Here is a 15,229-nt window from a genome sequence, read left to right as displayed (position 1 = left end):
TCTGTTAACTTAGAAAACATTAGTGTCAGCTGTGCATATTTGGGCAAGATACTGAGACCATTGCCTGTCACTCACCAAGTTAACACCTTCAGGAAATGAGGAGACAAAGTCCTGAAGGTGTGCTTCTGTGCCACAAATGGCATTTGAGTGTGGTCAGATTTTCCTTCTCAGCCTATTGCTGGAAATGTCTCTGCAGCAAATTGCTGGAGCTTATGACCAACTACCTGAGAACTCAGTGAACAACAGGGCCAACAGTGTATCCATTATCTAATGTGATTTAAGGATTGGGAAAGGAACAGTGAGACGATAGATTGCAAACAGAATGAATTCAAGTCAAAACATGGCTAGAGGAAAAGGGATTTGAATTGAGAAGAGCAGAAAAACAGACACAAAAAAACTATGTTTACATTAAGTTTACATTTAAATTTTGATTTTTTTAACAATTTGCCGCCAGAAATGAGACTGCATTATTTCAGTTGTACCCTTTCTGGGCTGGAGAAGTTGACTGGCATAACAGGATCATAAATCTCTTTACACAAAAGCCCCTCTGCTGTCAAGTACTGTCACTAACTCTCTGTGGTCAGTTTGATTGGTACGAAATACACAAATGTAGCAATTTCTTGAAACTGACTTAAAAATCATTTTTGTAAGATTAATGACGATGTGGCACAAATCATCCAGTAACCTGGGGCTTTGTAAATCATGGGCTATATCTTTCTCAAATTTCTACATGCTTTTACATTCATAAGAGCAAACACAAAAAAACTCCATGTCTTTTTCCAGGAATTAGCTTAGATTCCCTACAGTGTGGAAACAGGCCCTTCGGTCCAACAAGTCCACACCGACCCTGCGAAGGGATAACCCACCCAGACTCATTCCCCTGACTAATGCACCTAACATTATGGGTAATTTAGCATGGCAAGCTCACCTAACCTGCACATCTTTGGAGGAAACCCACACATACAGGGGGAGAACGTGCAAATTCCACACAGACAGTCACCAGAGGTTGGAATTGAACCCTGGTGCTGTGAGGCAGCAGTGCTAACCACTGAGTAACAGTGCCACCCTATATTCAAGTCAGATACCCTTTGTGATATAGAACATAGAACAGTATTAGCACAGAAAGAGGACCACAATGTCTTTGCTGACCACGGTGCTATTCTAAACTAATCCCATCTTCCTCTACCTGGTCCAAATCTCTCTTTTCTCTACTTGTTCATGTGTCTCTTCTAAATGCCTCTTAAACTTTGCTATTGAATTTACTTCTACCACCTCTCCTGGCAGCGCATTTCAGACACCTACCACCCTCCGTGTAAACATCTTTGCACATCTCCCTTAAACATTACCCCTCTCACCTTAAACCTACACCCCCTAATTTCTGATATTAGACTCCAACTATCCATTCTCTCCATGCCTCTCATAATTTTATACCCTTCTTCCAGGTTACCTTTCAGCTTCTAATGCTCTAGCAAAAACATTCTAATCTTGTGCAACTTCACCTTATAGCTAATACATTCCAGTCCAGGCAACATCCTAGTAAAGCTCTTTTGCACCCTGTCCAAAGTCTCCACATCCTTCCTGTATTGTGGGGATCTGAACTGTGCACAATACTCCAAATGTGGCCTAACTAAAATCTTATACGGCTTACGTTTCAAACCTAAAAGCCATAACTTTGAAGTGTATTACCTGATGTATCTCATTTCCTTCCCTCTATCTTGCTGAATTCCTGCATAATGTGTTTGGGCCTTTCCGTAAGTGTCAAAATTCACCCACTTCTTTGGGAAGTGGGTGCACAAATCCTAGGCTGATATGTAACACAGCACTGAAGAGAACACTCGATTCATTTTTTTTTATCACTCAGGCGTTATGAATGTCTTTAGTTCGGCCTGCATATATTTCCCAGCCTTAATTATCCTTGAGAATGTGGTGGTATTGTAAATAGATACCTTCAAAAATTATGCTAAACAATGAGCGTGACTGTTAACTGCTTCTTCAATGTCTTCGCAAGCCACTCAGTTACATAAATGGTGAGTAAATACTGTCAGCAACAACCGCATCCAATGAACAGATAACAAAATTCAAGGCATTACCCACTCAGAATGGTTTTTTAAAGTGTTTTTGGTGCATTGAACGATTTTCATTAATTTTGTCAGTAATCTTCATGTGTGTGTGAGCTTGTAATTCTAAAGAAAACGTTGCTCACTCAAGCAGGTGTCTTGTGCACATCACATGCCCTGAGAGGATAGTGGTGGATGTTTTACTTCAACCACGTGTTGTTACAATTGAGCTGCTTATGGGCCACTTCAGTGACCTGTTAAACCAACCAAGTTGGTATACACATAGGTCCATAGCTCCAAACTGGCAAAGGATGGCAGGTTTCCTTCCCAAAAGAATGTTAGTGAACTAGTTTGGTTTTTATGACAATCTGAAAACTATTTGGCCACTTTTTGGCTCAAGATATTTTCGTGCAGTTGTCAAACTGCCAAATTGGAATTTGAATACATTGTCTGGTTATTAGTTCAAGTCTCTCAATTACTGGTTCAGTGACATAATCTGTAAATTGGCTGCTGCATATGTCTGCAAAAGAAACAGCAGCAGCACTTCAACGTAATTTCATGCCTGGATAATGCTTTGGTATGTTCTGAGGAGCTGTTGCTTCAGTTTAATTTTTTTACCATGCACATTTAGAAAAGAGAACAAGACCATTTGGTTCAGCTACTCTTCCAGTTCTCTGCTGCATGCTATCTCTTGTGTACGATTCGACACTGGTCATAGTTAGTGTTCGTACTCATGAGTGAAAGAGACTGCACCCACAAACAGAGAAGCTGTGAATTATCTGCTGATGTTTACAAGTATATTTTAACAAAATTGTTTTCCTTTAAATTGCTTTCATTTCTTTTGCACCATTTATGTATTTCAGAAGCACATCAGACACACACATGACAATAAACGAAGTAACTGATAGCACATTAAATAATTTACAGTTACAGCAACCAAATAATGCATGCAAGATCCTAAGCTTTCAGTATTTTTAAACTCATTCATGGATCTAGGTGTCGCTGGTTAGGCCAATTCTTATTGCCCTTGAAAAGGTAGTGACAACGCAGATCATCACAGTTATTCTTCAACCAACTCACCATTCTTGGTTCCCAGTCTTGAGCAAAGGTCATTGCAACAGGCAAGCTACTAGGGGAGGATTATTTCTACTCAAGTCTATTTTGATTCAATGACCTCTTCAGCCACCAGTATTACCCCTTCCCTGACTCCACCCCATGTAATTAAAGTGGTCATGCTGCATAGTAACAGCTGAGGACCAATGGCAGAAGGATTTGCAGTATAAAATACCCACCTGAATCTACTTTCTTGTGGCCCAGCAGACAGCAGTGCCTGATAACATTTGCTTCCTGCACTTTGGCTAATGCTGAATGAAGGAGATAGTGAGGACTGCAGATTCTGGAGAAGTCAGAGTAGGTAAAGTGTAGCACTGGAAAAAGCACAGCAGGTCAGGCAGTGTCTGAGGAGCAAGAGAGTCGATGTTTTGGACTTAACCCTTCGTCAGGACTGTGGAGGGGGAAGGAGGCTGGAGGGAACGCTCTAAAAGCTAGTGTTTTTAAATAAACCTATTGGACTATAACCTGGTGTCGTGTGATTTTTGACCTTGTTCAACCCAGTCCAACACCGGCAGCTCCACATCATTATTTCAAATGGTTTGAGAGCATGAACTTTGAGAACATTAAAAGAAAGAAGTTGTTTTTATTTAAAACCTCATCACATCATTCAAGATATCCAAAAACTCTTCAAACTGCTTTCCCAGTACTTGACTGAGAGTGTAGTGTTCATATCACAAGTAAACACGTGTTAACAGATGATCTGGAGGACTTCGCCTGATGAAGGAGCAGCGCTCTGAAAGCTTGTGATTTGAAATAAACCTGTTGGACTATAACCTGGTGTCGTGTGACTTCTGACGTGTTAACAGAGCCTTTGACTGGTAACTAGAGAACTCAGTTTGCTCAGCAACAGCTTTGCCTGTTTTGTTTGGCACTTTATTTGCTGTCAGTGCAGTCCAGCTGTCACCTTCATTGTGGACCAAGAAATAATTATTGTTTAAATCAAAAGTAAAATCTTGACAAGTTCAGTACACAAAGCCATTGCTACTCTTCAAGTATTTCGCATCGACTCTCACTTTATTACATACTTAACTGGAAATGGCATGAAGCCTCATGCTCTGAGTGAGGCTATTGCTATACTTTAGTAGGTATTTTTAGGCCCAGAAATTGAGCATTATAAGCTCCCCTGTTCTCTTAGTCCCTTAGTGGGCCACTTGTAATGGCAGCAGTAATGGCCTTTGTATCTCACAGCAATGCTGATCTGTGACCCCTGTGTCTGTGCATTATGTCATTAGTTTCTTGTTTAGCTTGCACTTTGTCACACATTTTCAGTCCTCTCTCATGTATACATGTCTGCTTTCTTTTCATATGTGACATTCAGTCTGTACATGTGTGTTTGTGTGGCATGATTCATTCACCATAACATCTGCACCTGTATTTATCTCTGTCTGCATCATTCAGTGCAAGAGGAGACCCAATAAATTGAAGGAAACTTTTTGTTTCAAAGGCATGTCAGCAAGTGGGCAAAGGTTTTGACACACTTAAGAACATCTAGCAGCTTTCTGATCTTCTGCATATTTGGTTATGCTTTGAAATTCTCAGTGCCTCCCTTAATTCATTGTGACCAGCAACATTGCTGAACATGAGACTGATCTCATTTGGTATTGAGCCCTGAAGTCTGGTCAATCAGCCCTGTGACCAACTGATGATTCCCAGTACACTGGATATTGCCCATGGCCTTATTATATTCGGCACCAAGTTGAGACAGCTAACCCTTGTTCATACGTCTGAGGCTGTGAATTATTTGCAGGAATGTTGCCCTTGGTGGTGAATGCAGCTGATTCTGTGATCCTAGGGCATGCTACATTGCTTCATCACCAGGCAGTGTACTGTTTAGTCAAAAGTTTTAATTAAATAAACTTTTCACTTATAACACCGAGTTTAAACCGCTGATCCGTATCAAACAGCAGCAGCACAGAAAGTTTGTACGATGTGACTGTTGCTGTGTACTGTAACCTCCTTTGACTCGTATGACTTAATTCCATTCTATTCACAAAGAAAAATAGAAGGAAAGATGAACATTCATGCCCTGGCAACTTCTGAGATGATGTTCTTCTCAGCAGCAAGAAAAGTCACAACATGGCACTGTACATGTCTTTCTACAGAGCAGTAGCAGAAGGACAACAATTGTTGTCTGCAGAGTTGGTTTCACCGACTGGAGTAGGATGTTGAATGTACTACCAGGCTAACCACTTATATAAATGAGAAAACTGCCGTTCAGCCATCACCAGTATTCCACCATCACAAGTACATATGTGCCTATCATTAATGCATTTCCCTCAATGGTTGGTCTTGATGAGGATGTGAGGAAAAAGTTCCATACTGAATTTGTTGAATTCCTCACTGCTATTCCAAAATAAATAAGAGTCATCCTTAGAATTCGGTTTGGGATTGCATTTTATTGTCACCTGTACTCAAGTACAGGGATGCAGGAGTACAGTGAAAAGTGGACAAAGTTGCCATTCCATGGTGCCATCTTAAAATGAAAAATACAAAACTAGAATTTAAAAAACAGGAGGCGACCCTTTTGTTGCTGCTGCAGCCATCACTGATCGACAGAAGTAGCCGCTGTTGCTGCTGCCGCCGCCTCCAATCAGCAGGTGAAAGATGGGATGATTCCCATCATGTTTCTGAAGCCTCTGGGCCCAATCTCCAGATCCAGAGGGCCTCATCATCCGGCTGAACTGTTAACAATCCCAGAGCAGAGGGAGACAACGCTCCTCCATCACCATGGCTGACTCTGCGCATGCATCCTCTGGGATACTCTAATGCTAGACTGGCTCTCACTCCGATATCTACAATGGAAATATTGGAAAAAACAGTATTAATAAAGCTAGTGCAAATAACATCTCCAACTGACAAAAAAACAGGAAGTGCTGGAGTAACTGAGCACATCTGGCAGCATCTATGGAGAGAGAAACAGAGGTTAATATTTCAAGTCCAAGTATTCTTCTTTGGAACTCTGCAAACAAGGTATGCTCAGTGTGACCTTAGTATGACAAATATCCTTTTCTGTCAGAGGGACAAGTACAAAGCCACCAGAAGTGTCCTAGACTTAAACATTGGTATCTTCACTGTTCAAACCAACAATGTCTGAACCACTCAAATTAATTTAGGATATTGAGTCCAGCTGAGTAGATGGTTACTATTTTTGATCAGTGATGGACATCCACCTAACAATAGGACATATCAAAGCACAAAAGCCTGCCCATCATCCACAAGATGTTTAGTTTGCCTGGATGGGTGCAGCTCGAACAACCCTCAAGAAGCTTGACACTATCCAGAACAAAGCAGTCCACTTGATTGGCACCACATCCACAAACATCCACTCCCTCCACCCCGATGCTCAGTCACAGCAGTGTGTACTATCTACAACATACACTGCAGGAACTCACCAAAGATCCTTAGACAGCATCTTTCACGCTAACAACTATTTCCATCTCAAAGGATAAGGGCAGCAAATACATGAGAACACTACTCCCTACATGTTCCCCTCCAAGCTGTTCACCATCCTGACTTGGAAATGTATGGCCATGTGTTCAGTGTTGCTGGGTCAAAATCTTGGAAATCCCTTCTGAATGACATTGTGGGTGTACCTACAGGACATGGACTGTAGCGTTCAAGAAGGCAGCTTGCCAACATCTTTTCAAGGGGCAGGTAGGGATGGGCAATAAATGCTGGCCCAGCCAGTGACATCCAAATCCAACGAGTGAGTAACAAAAAAGGAAGAAGAGCTGCAAAGCAGCTTGACCAAACTGAGGAATTCCCAACACAAGTGACCAAGATGGAAGTGCTTTTTATGTCCAACTGAAATCATGTGGAATTGAATAAATACAGCTGTACAAGACTCCTGTGCCCCAACCATTAGGTTTTCACATCATCATCACCAGGACTGGTTCAATGTATGTGGTGGCTGCTTGGAGTGAAGTTGACACTTGCTCATAGCAGGATTCTGAGGATTTTAATGTAAGGAGGCTATTGTGCTGCAGCTACAACATTGTTCTCTTTGACCAGAAACCTCTCCTATTCTTATTTCTTGTTATGGGCATATTAGAAGGGTTTACAGATTGATAATCAGCCAGTTTGGCTGTGTTATGATATACCTTTCAGGACCATCCATTCACGAGCTGGGACTCGAAGTAGGAGCTTCAGGCACATAGGTGGGATGCTACCACTGTGCCGCAAGATCTCATGTTTTATTGGTTCAATGAAATCTATGACCTACTAGAAAATAAATGAGAAGCTTTCATTGTTAGAAGAACTACCCAAGGACATAAGTTGATCAAGTTGCATTCCAATGCTCAAAGCTAACACAAAGACAAATGTGAAAGATAAAGGACATGTGGTTGGAAGAGAGTGCCTGAGACATATGCTGACCATCATGACATGCAAAGCTTTTAAATCCAAGTCAACTGGATTAAAAAAAACCCTTTAATTACAGAATGGTGTTTTTCTTAAAAGTAATAAGACTATTCATCGATGTTAGAAGCAATGTTTAAGAAAACTCGTTAACTAGGAATCCACGTGGCATCTGATACTCTCCAGGTTTGCCCCCAGTATCCTGTAGTAGAATCCATGAGTGAATCACCATTCATGGGAGGGCTGCAATAAGCAGTCAGACAATTGAGAAGCAAAAATGCAATGAAACTTCCAACATTGTCTTTATTGCCAAACAACTCCAAGAAAAGTTTCAAGAAGAACTGCAGAGCCCTCCATTGCATTCATGAACGTGACCAAAACATTTGACTCTGTAAATCCAAAGACTGTGTGCATTATACTCCAAAGGTTTTGGCTGCCTAAGAAACTTCATCACAATCCAGCATTTGCTTCCTGGTGATCTGACGACAACTGTCTTGAATGGAAGTTACCTTCCATTCAGATATTTTCAAAATCTGAACTGGGGTCAAGAAATGTGATAGCCCGTTAACTGTTTAAGATCTATCTGTTCACCTTATCAAAGATCAATTGTTCTTAGGTGTCAGCATTAAATATCATCTGCATGGAAAACGCTTTCTCCTGGTGCACATAGCAATTGACATTCCATTCTCATATGCTGCAGTGAAACCTGGACTCTGTATCAGTGACATGTTAGAGGCACAAAAGACCTTCCATCAGAAATGTCCCTACTACAACTTCCATGAGAGTACAAAGACTAGTGTCTATCTTGAAGATAGTGAGGACTGCAGATGCTGGAAAGTTAGAGTCTATAAAATGTGGAGCAGGTCAGGCAGCTGTGTTGAGAATCGGCCTGGTGAATTACACAAAGACCTACAGCAAAAGCCAATGACTGTGTGTAGATGTCCTCCTTGAACTGAAGGACTACCAACAGTGATGAGTATACTGAACATTTTCATGCCTTTCCAATTTCTCTTTTTGTTTTATAATGTTCCCCTAAATTTATTACGTTAATTCTATTTTTAAATTTAATTTCGGTGCTCTGGGCTTCAACCCCATTTACGTAGGGAGCAATTTGCTTGTTTCAGTTTTTCTGCATCCCTTTTTCATTAAGGGTTTTCACTTTCATGAACTTGTGAAAACTTTAATCTTCATCTAATCTTCTTCTATTGAATGTAATTGATTTCTCATTCACAATGGCTCCATAATGGGTGATGTATTCTGTGCACTCTTGCATTGTGATTTTGAGACTGACAAAATAAGCAAGCCACAAACTGCAATGAGATAGTGACTAAACCTGTTTTATGTGCTGTTTGAGGGATAAATATTGTTCTGGACACAGCAGTGTTATCCTGGCACTTCTTCAAATAGTGCAACTTTACATTCTCCTGAAAGGGGCTGATAGGATCTCGGTTTAATGTCTCATTAGAAAGATGCCCTTTACAGAACTGAATGTCAGTCTGGATTGAGTGATAATCCCCTTACAGCAGAATCTTCTGACTGAGGATCAAAGATTGCCCAGCATTTTGAGTTGGGGAGTTGTGGCTCTTTGAATGTCCACAGCATTTCAATTTAGGTAGTTATGACTCTGAACATGGGATTTTGAGTTGTGGAGTTGTGACTCTCTAAATGTGCATGGGGTTATGAATGATGCAGTCATTGCTTAGGTGGTGTTCTCTACCCTCTATCCGAAGGGTTGAAAATTAGATCGAGTTGCAATTTTTCACAAGCTGTTCAAAGATCAAGAGAGTCCATTGTTATCTGCTAGCTAGGGAGTGATGAGTGGTTAAGGAAGGACAGAAAATAAAATGACGAGGGATTATTTTTAAAATAGTCATTTCCCCTGCAGTTCGTATTAACTCCTGGAATAAAATCCCAGTTTTGTTGCTTTGTGTGTTTGCCCTGTGTTCTCGTTTATCATCCCAGTGGGCAAATGAATAGAGGAGAGATAGCCAAAGTCATTTTGCAGTGAATGTTTCAGTGCTAACTTATCAGAAGTTGAGGGAATGGGATTTTTTCCTTGAAAGGAGTGAACAAAATCCTGTTATTGGTGGGGAATGTATAGACTGGTAGAATAAATAGCTGGAGAACTACATGTAAGTCTAGAAAAAAGTATTCTGTGAATAATTTATCTTCATCTTATAAACAACAGTCAGTCATTTGCATTCTGTTTTTTCTGATTGATGGGTAGAGTTTGGGTTACAGTATGTAAGCATTTATATAAATAATTTGGACGTGAACGTAGGAGGTATGGTTAGTCAGTTTGCAGATGACACCAAAATTGGTGGTGTAGTGGACAGCGAAGAGGGTTACCTGGGATCTTGATCAGATGGGCCAATGGGCTGAGGAGTGGCAGATGGAGTTTAATTTAGATAAATGCAAGATCCTGCACTTTGGAAAGACAAATCAGAGCAGGACTTATACACTTAATGATAAGGCCCGAGGGAGTGTTGGTGTACAACGTGATCTTGGAGTGCAGGTTAATTGTTCCTTGAAAGTGGAGTCACAGGAAGACAGGATAGTGAAGAAGGTTTCGATATGCTTTCCTTTATTGGTCGGTGCATTGAGTATAGGAATTGGGGGGTCATGTTGCAGCCGTACAGGATATTGGTTAGGCCACATATGGAATACTGAGTGCAATTCAGACCTTTCTGCTATAGGACTGATATTGTGAGACCTGAAAGGGTTTACAAAAAGTTAACAAGGATGTTGCCTGGGTTAGAGGGTTTGAGCTATAGGGACGGGCTGAATAGGCTGGGCCTATTTCCCTGGAAGCTATGGGGTGACCCAATAGAAGTTTATAAAGTTACGAGAAGCATAGCTAAAATAAATAGTCAAGGTCTTTTCCCCGGGCTGGGGAGTCCAAAACTAGAGGTCATAGGTTTAATGCGAGAAGAGAAAGATTTAAAACAGATGTAAGGGGCAACTTTTTCACACAGAGGGTGGTATGTGTATGGAATGAACTGTCAGAGGAAGTGGAGGAGGCTGGTACAATTATAACATTTAAAAGGCATTTGGATGGGTATATGAATAGGAAGGGTTTAGAGGGATATGGATCAAATGCTGGCAAATGGAATTAAATTAATTTAGGATATCTGGTCAGCATGGACAAGCTGGAGTGATGGGTCTTTTTCACACTGTAATTTCTATGAGTCTATGTTACCTCCTTAGACCTGAACTCTAGTATTGAATCTAACTACGAGGGGCGGGTAGATAGGTTTTGTCTCCTGGATGTAATTCAGGGTTAAAGTTTTTTTTATTAAAATGGAGATTTAAGCTTTTAGGATCCATAATTGCCTTTGTGGTGGTACCAGAAGGCCGTTTGTGTGACTGAAGCCTGGTGTACAGTGCGTACCTCAGGGATCACTGCTGGGCCCCTTATTTGTTTCTAATATGTAAATGATAAAGAAGGAAATAAGGGCATGGACAGAATGGATAGGAAGTAGCTGTTCCCCTTAATTGAAGGGTCAGTTACAAGGGGCATCATTTAAGACAAAGGGCCGGATGAATAAAAGGGATTTCAAACAATTTTACTCCAGACGGTGGTGAGAATCTGGGATACACTGTTTGTGAAGGCAGTAGAGCTAGGAAACATCACACCCTTTAAAAAATACATTGATGAACACTTGAAATGTCATAATATTTCAAGGCTATGGGCCAAATACTGGAAGGTGAGATTAGTGTTGATAGGGTAGCATAGACTTGATGGGCCAAAGGGTCTCTTCTATGTCATCTAACATCTAACATGACTGGCTGAGTTTTCATCTCACTCCCATTAGGCATTAATCCACCCACTGTATTCAGGGTGACTGGCTATTCTAGTAACTGTAGCCCATATCCAAGCTATGTGGTGCTCTTTTCCAAAAAAAGGCTGTCCCAGTGCTGCAAGCAATAGTAAGCATTTGTTAACTGGAATATGTAGTGCCTAAGTATTGCGCTTATCCCGAAAGGTTGAGGTGAGCTTTGCTGTAGTCCCATGGGGACACATCTCTCTAAATCATTTTGTACGTGTTTTACAAAGCCTGGAATCTTGGTTAGTAATAAACAGAATGGAAGAGGTATAATTATAGGATTGTATTCCTGTTCAATGTTCACAGTTGTCACCTTCAAGTGTTTCCATATATCTATATAATATCTCACTTACACCTAGTTTCTCCTGTCTTCTACTCCTATTCAAAATGGCGGTGGAGTTGGATGTTTCAACTGAAGTACCTCTGCTCCTTCTGTTTCTTTCTCTTTTGTCCCCCTTTAGTCTCTCAGTGATTCCCAGGCCTGGTCTCTTGGCAGTGGGGCCTTTCTCAGCCCAGTCACCCAACAGCTTGTGGTGGGTCTTGGGCCTGGTCTCTCAGCAGCTCGTGGCGGGCCCTAAGCCTGGTATCTTTCCGGCTCTCAGGCTGGTTTCTCAGCGGTGTATCGGTCAGTCTCTTGGTAGTTCATGGCCGTGTCCCGGCTCGGCATGCGAGTAGGTCCTGTCTGAGCATGTTCTCAGGGGAAAGTAGAGAGGTGGCAGTTACAGCAGCAACGCCAGTATCTGTGGTGGCAACTTCAAGAACAGACAACTGAAGTCTCCTGGAGAGCGAGATAAGTGGAATAAGGGGTAAGGGAATCCAAAACTAGATATTGACAGCTGAACCTTTAGCTTATTCCTTTATTTTCCTAGTTTAAACTATTAAGAGTTCAATGTAAACTACAACCTATTTCTTTATTTTTCTATTATTTTATGAAATAAATGCTTCGCATTTTTACCTCTCGTTTCTCTTACTGCTTTGTACTTAAGCTTTTTTGTATCTAGGTCATTTGGTACCTAAGGTGGCGCCATGTGTGGCGACATTATCTACTTTTTACTGTATTCCTGTCTGCCTGCACTTGAGTACATATGTCAATAAAATCTAAATCTAAATCTGTACCAATTAATTTCGTGAATATATGTAGCACCTTCAACATAGTTGAGTTTGAATGATTCAGCATAGTCCCAAAGCTATAGAAATTGAAGTAGATTTCCTTGGAGCAATGAAGATAAGAGGAAATTTGAGAGAGGTGTGAAAAATTTGATGTTTTTGAAATGGTAAATACCTATGTGGAGTAAGTTTTTCCAATGTCTAAATACCAATGGACATAGATTTAAAATATTTAGAAAAAGGTACAGTGAGTGTAAATACCTTTATTGACAATCAATTGTTGGGATGTGGAATTCATTGCCTCATAAGGTAGTTAATGTAGCAGATTCAATCACAACCTTCAAAAGGGAATTTGATAAATAATTGAAGGAGAGAAAGTCGCAGGAATATGGGGGCTAACTGTATTACTCCGACAGAGCTGTGCAAATCCGATGGACTGAATATCCCACTGTGCTGTGTAATGGGATAAACCATTCACTGTGGAAGAATGTCCAGGCAAGGGCCAACACCTTCAGAAGTGAATAATGTTGCTGTAAAGGAAAGGAAAAGGCATTCAGTTTTGGATAACAATATTTGAACCTCTTGTTGCCCTCCCCACAGTGCAAAATATTTTACAAAAAACCAAATCATAATTTTGTTTCATTCAAACGTGGAATTCTATTTTATTTTGCCAGTGCTCATCTATTAGCTATCCCACTCCCATTTGCATGTACGATGCTTTACTGATTGTGGTTTCTCTTCACCAACAGAAAAATGACGGTACTGAAGATGCCTGGAATCTAAGTGCAAACATCTACACATCTTAGATGTGTGCACTTATATTTACTGTTGCCTTGCAGCCTTTGCAATTACAACATAGCTGAAATGTCTTTTACGCTGTTTGGCCTGACTACAAATAGGGATCAATCGAATTTTAAATGACTGCTCACAGGCTCGCCACTGCTCCTTGACCTTTGTAAATGAAGAAAGCCTCAGTCATCATTGATACCTGCTTCTTAAAGGGCATGGGAGAGGGCCGGTTCTAAACACCACCGTTTCGAGCTGTTCTTAAAAGAACGAGAGTGAAGTGGACTGGGAGTTAATTCCCTGACCTGTTTGTATTTGTTATCAACAGTTAAATTTGAAATATTTTATTTTTCTTGAGTTTACATATAGGCTATAACCATCTTTTCTCCCATTTCTTTATATGCTATTCCATAAACCAGATCTTCTTCCTTCTCAGTCCCATTCTCAAACTAACACCATACTGTAAAGTATGATGGAATATATTTTTGAATTTCATTGATTAATGTTCTATCAGTAGAATACCCTGATGAAGGTCTTATGCTCAAAACGTCAATTCTCCTGCTCCTCGGATGCTGCCTGATTGGCTGTGTTTTTCTAGCACCGCACGTTTTGACTCTGATCTCCAGCATTGGCAGTCCTCACTTGCTCCTATTCTATCAGTAGAAGTCAATCAGCCCATCATGACTCTGCTTTCTCTGCTTACAATTAGTCCTGCTTTCCCCTTGCTCCTTCACAGCCTTAAATTGCTTTCCTCTCCAAGCATTTATATAATTGCCTTTTGAAAGTTGGTATTAAGCCGATGTCCATCTCTCTTTGAGATAGCACATTCTATATCACTGTAATTTGGTGCATAAATGATGGAGTTTGGAAACTGCCTCTTTGCATGATCTCTCAAAACAGATACTAAGGGTAACTGGGATTTTCTTCTTTGATTTCCATTTAGAAACACACTTAGCTCTGAGTTAAAAGCTGGAAGATTACATAATCCAGGCTAACTCCAGTTACTGAAGGAGTGCTGAGTTGTCAGAGGTGGCATGCTGTTTCTCAGGTGATACTGAGGCCCTATTCCCATGTGCAGGTGGAGGTTGAAGGTACTGTGATATGATTATGAAGAAGAACTCAAAACTACCTGAGTGTTCTGGTAATGTCCATCCCGCATCCAGCACCCTGCAATGCAGGATAATTGCCGATTATTCAGTGTTGTCTGTTGATGACTACTGTGGATTTGTGCAACATCAGCAGCACCCAGCAGAAACCGAGACAGACTATGGGAGAACGTACAAACTCCAAACAGTCACCTCAGGCTGAATTGAACCTGGCTCGCTGGGGCGGCAGTGTTAACCACTGAGCTACTATGCCTGATGAGTTGTAAATGGTCCTGAATAGGGTCCTGTCTTTCCCCACAGGGGAATTGCCAAGTGGGTGAATTATTGTTTTCCTTGAAGCAATGGAGTAAACCTTGATGGTGGCTTATTCCAGGAGTAGTACTGATAGAGAATGAGGTACAGATTGGCTGCTTACCGATACAAAAGAAGACCAAAATAAGAAGGGAGGCATTAAATTGTTAGATGGAGAACATTTTAATAGGTCAGCAGGAAGAGCAAGACACATTTTCTTGAAATGCTAGTTGACCTTCTGTAAATGCTGTTCTCAGGTGAAGCAGGGCTCACATACAGGTGTGACGGTGCTGCCATTTTAAAAGGTTATTTTGTCCTTGGTTTTTTTGAAGACAGGTCCTAAAGGCAGAGGTGCTGAAGAGTCAAGTTTAAAAATGGAAGGGGAGTGGCCAATTCTCCCAATTCAGTTTTTTAACTTCAGTAAAGGATTCCTCTGACGTTCTCTGAAAGCTCTCTCTGGAAGTTGTTCCCTCCTGCCTGTAGAATCTATGTTTGAATTTACCTCTTTGCCAAGGGTAAATGGGATATTACCATATTGGAACAGTTAATTAGCTAAGTTATTGTAATGGGTCAGTGAAGTTTTCCA

The 15,229-nt window shown here is 40.9% G+C and overlaps 1 protein-coding gene and 1 long non-coding RNA gene across 6 annotated transcripts in view; one reads left to right on the top strand and one right to left on the bottom strand.

Moving 5' to 3' along the window:
* LOC140496258 (transcription initiation factor TFIID subunit 4-like) overlaps positions 1-15,229 on the top strand; it is a 349,124-nt gene that overhangs the window by 212,900 nt on the left and 120,995 nt on the right. The window lies entirely within an intron of this gene.
* LOC140496259 (uncharacterized) overlaps positions 5,547-15,229 on the bottom strand; it is a 72,262-nt gene continuing 62,579 nt past the window's right edge. Inside the window, exon 3 of the long non-coding RNA XR_011964226.1 lies at positions 5,547-5,962. This is a non-coding gene — a long non-coding RNA (uncharacterized lncRNA). The remainder of the gene's footprint in view (positions 5,963-15,229) is intronic.

The sequence above is a fragment of the Chiloscyllium punctatum genome, chromosome 26 (genome assembly GCF_047496795.1).
Source record: "Chiloscyllium punctatum isolate Juve2018m chromosome 26, sChiPun1.3, whole genome shotgun sequence".
In the NCBI taxonomy this organism is placed as follows: Eukaryota; Metazoa; Chordata; class Chondrichthyes; order Orectolobiformes; family Hemiscylliidae; genus Chiloscyllium; species Chiloscyllium punctatum.
Note: the sequence above shows the minus strand (reverse complement) of the source record. Positions and strands in the feature narration are given on the sequence as shown.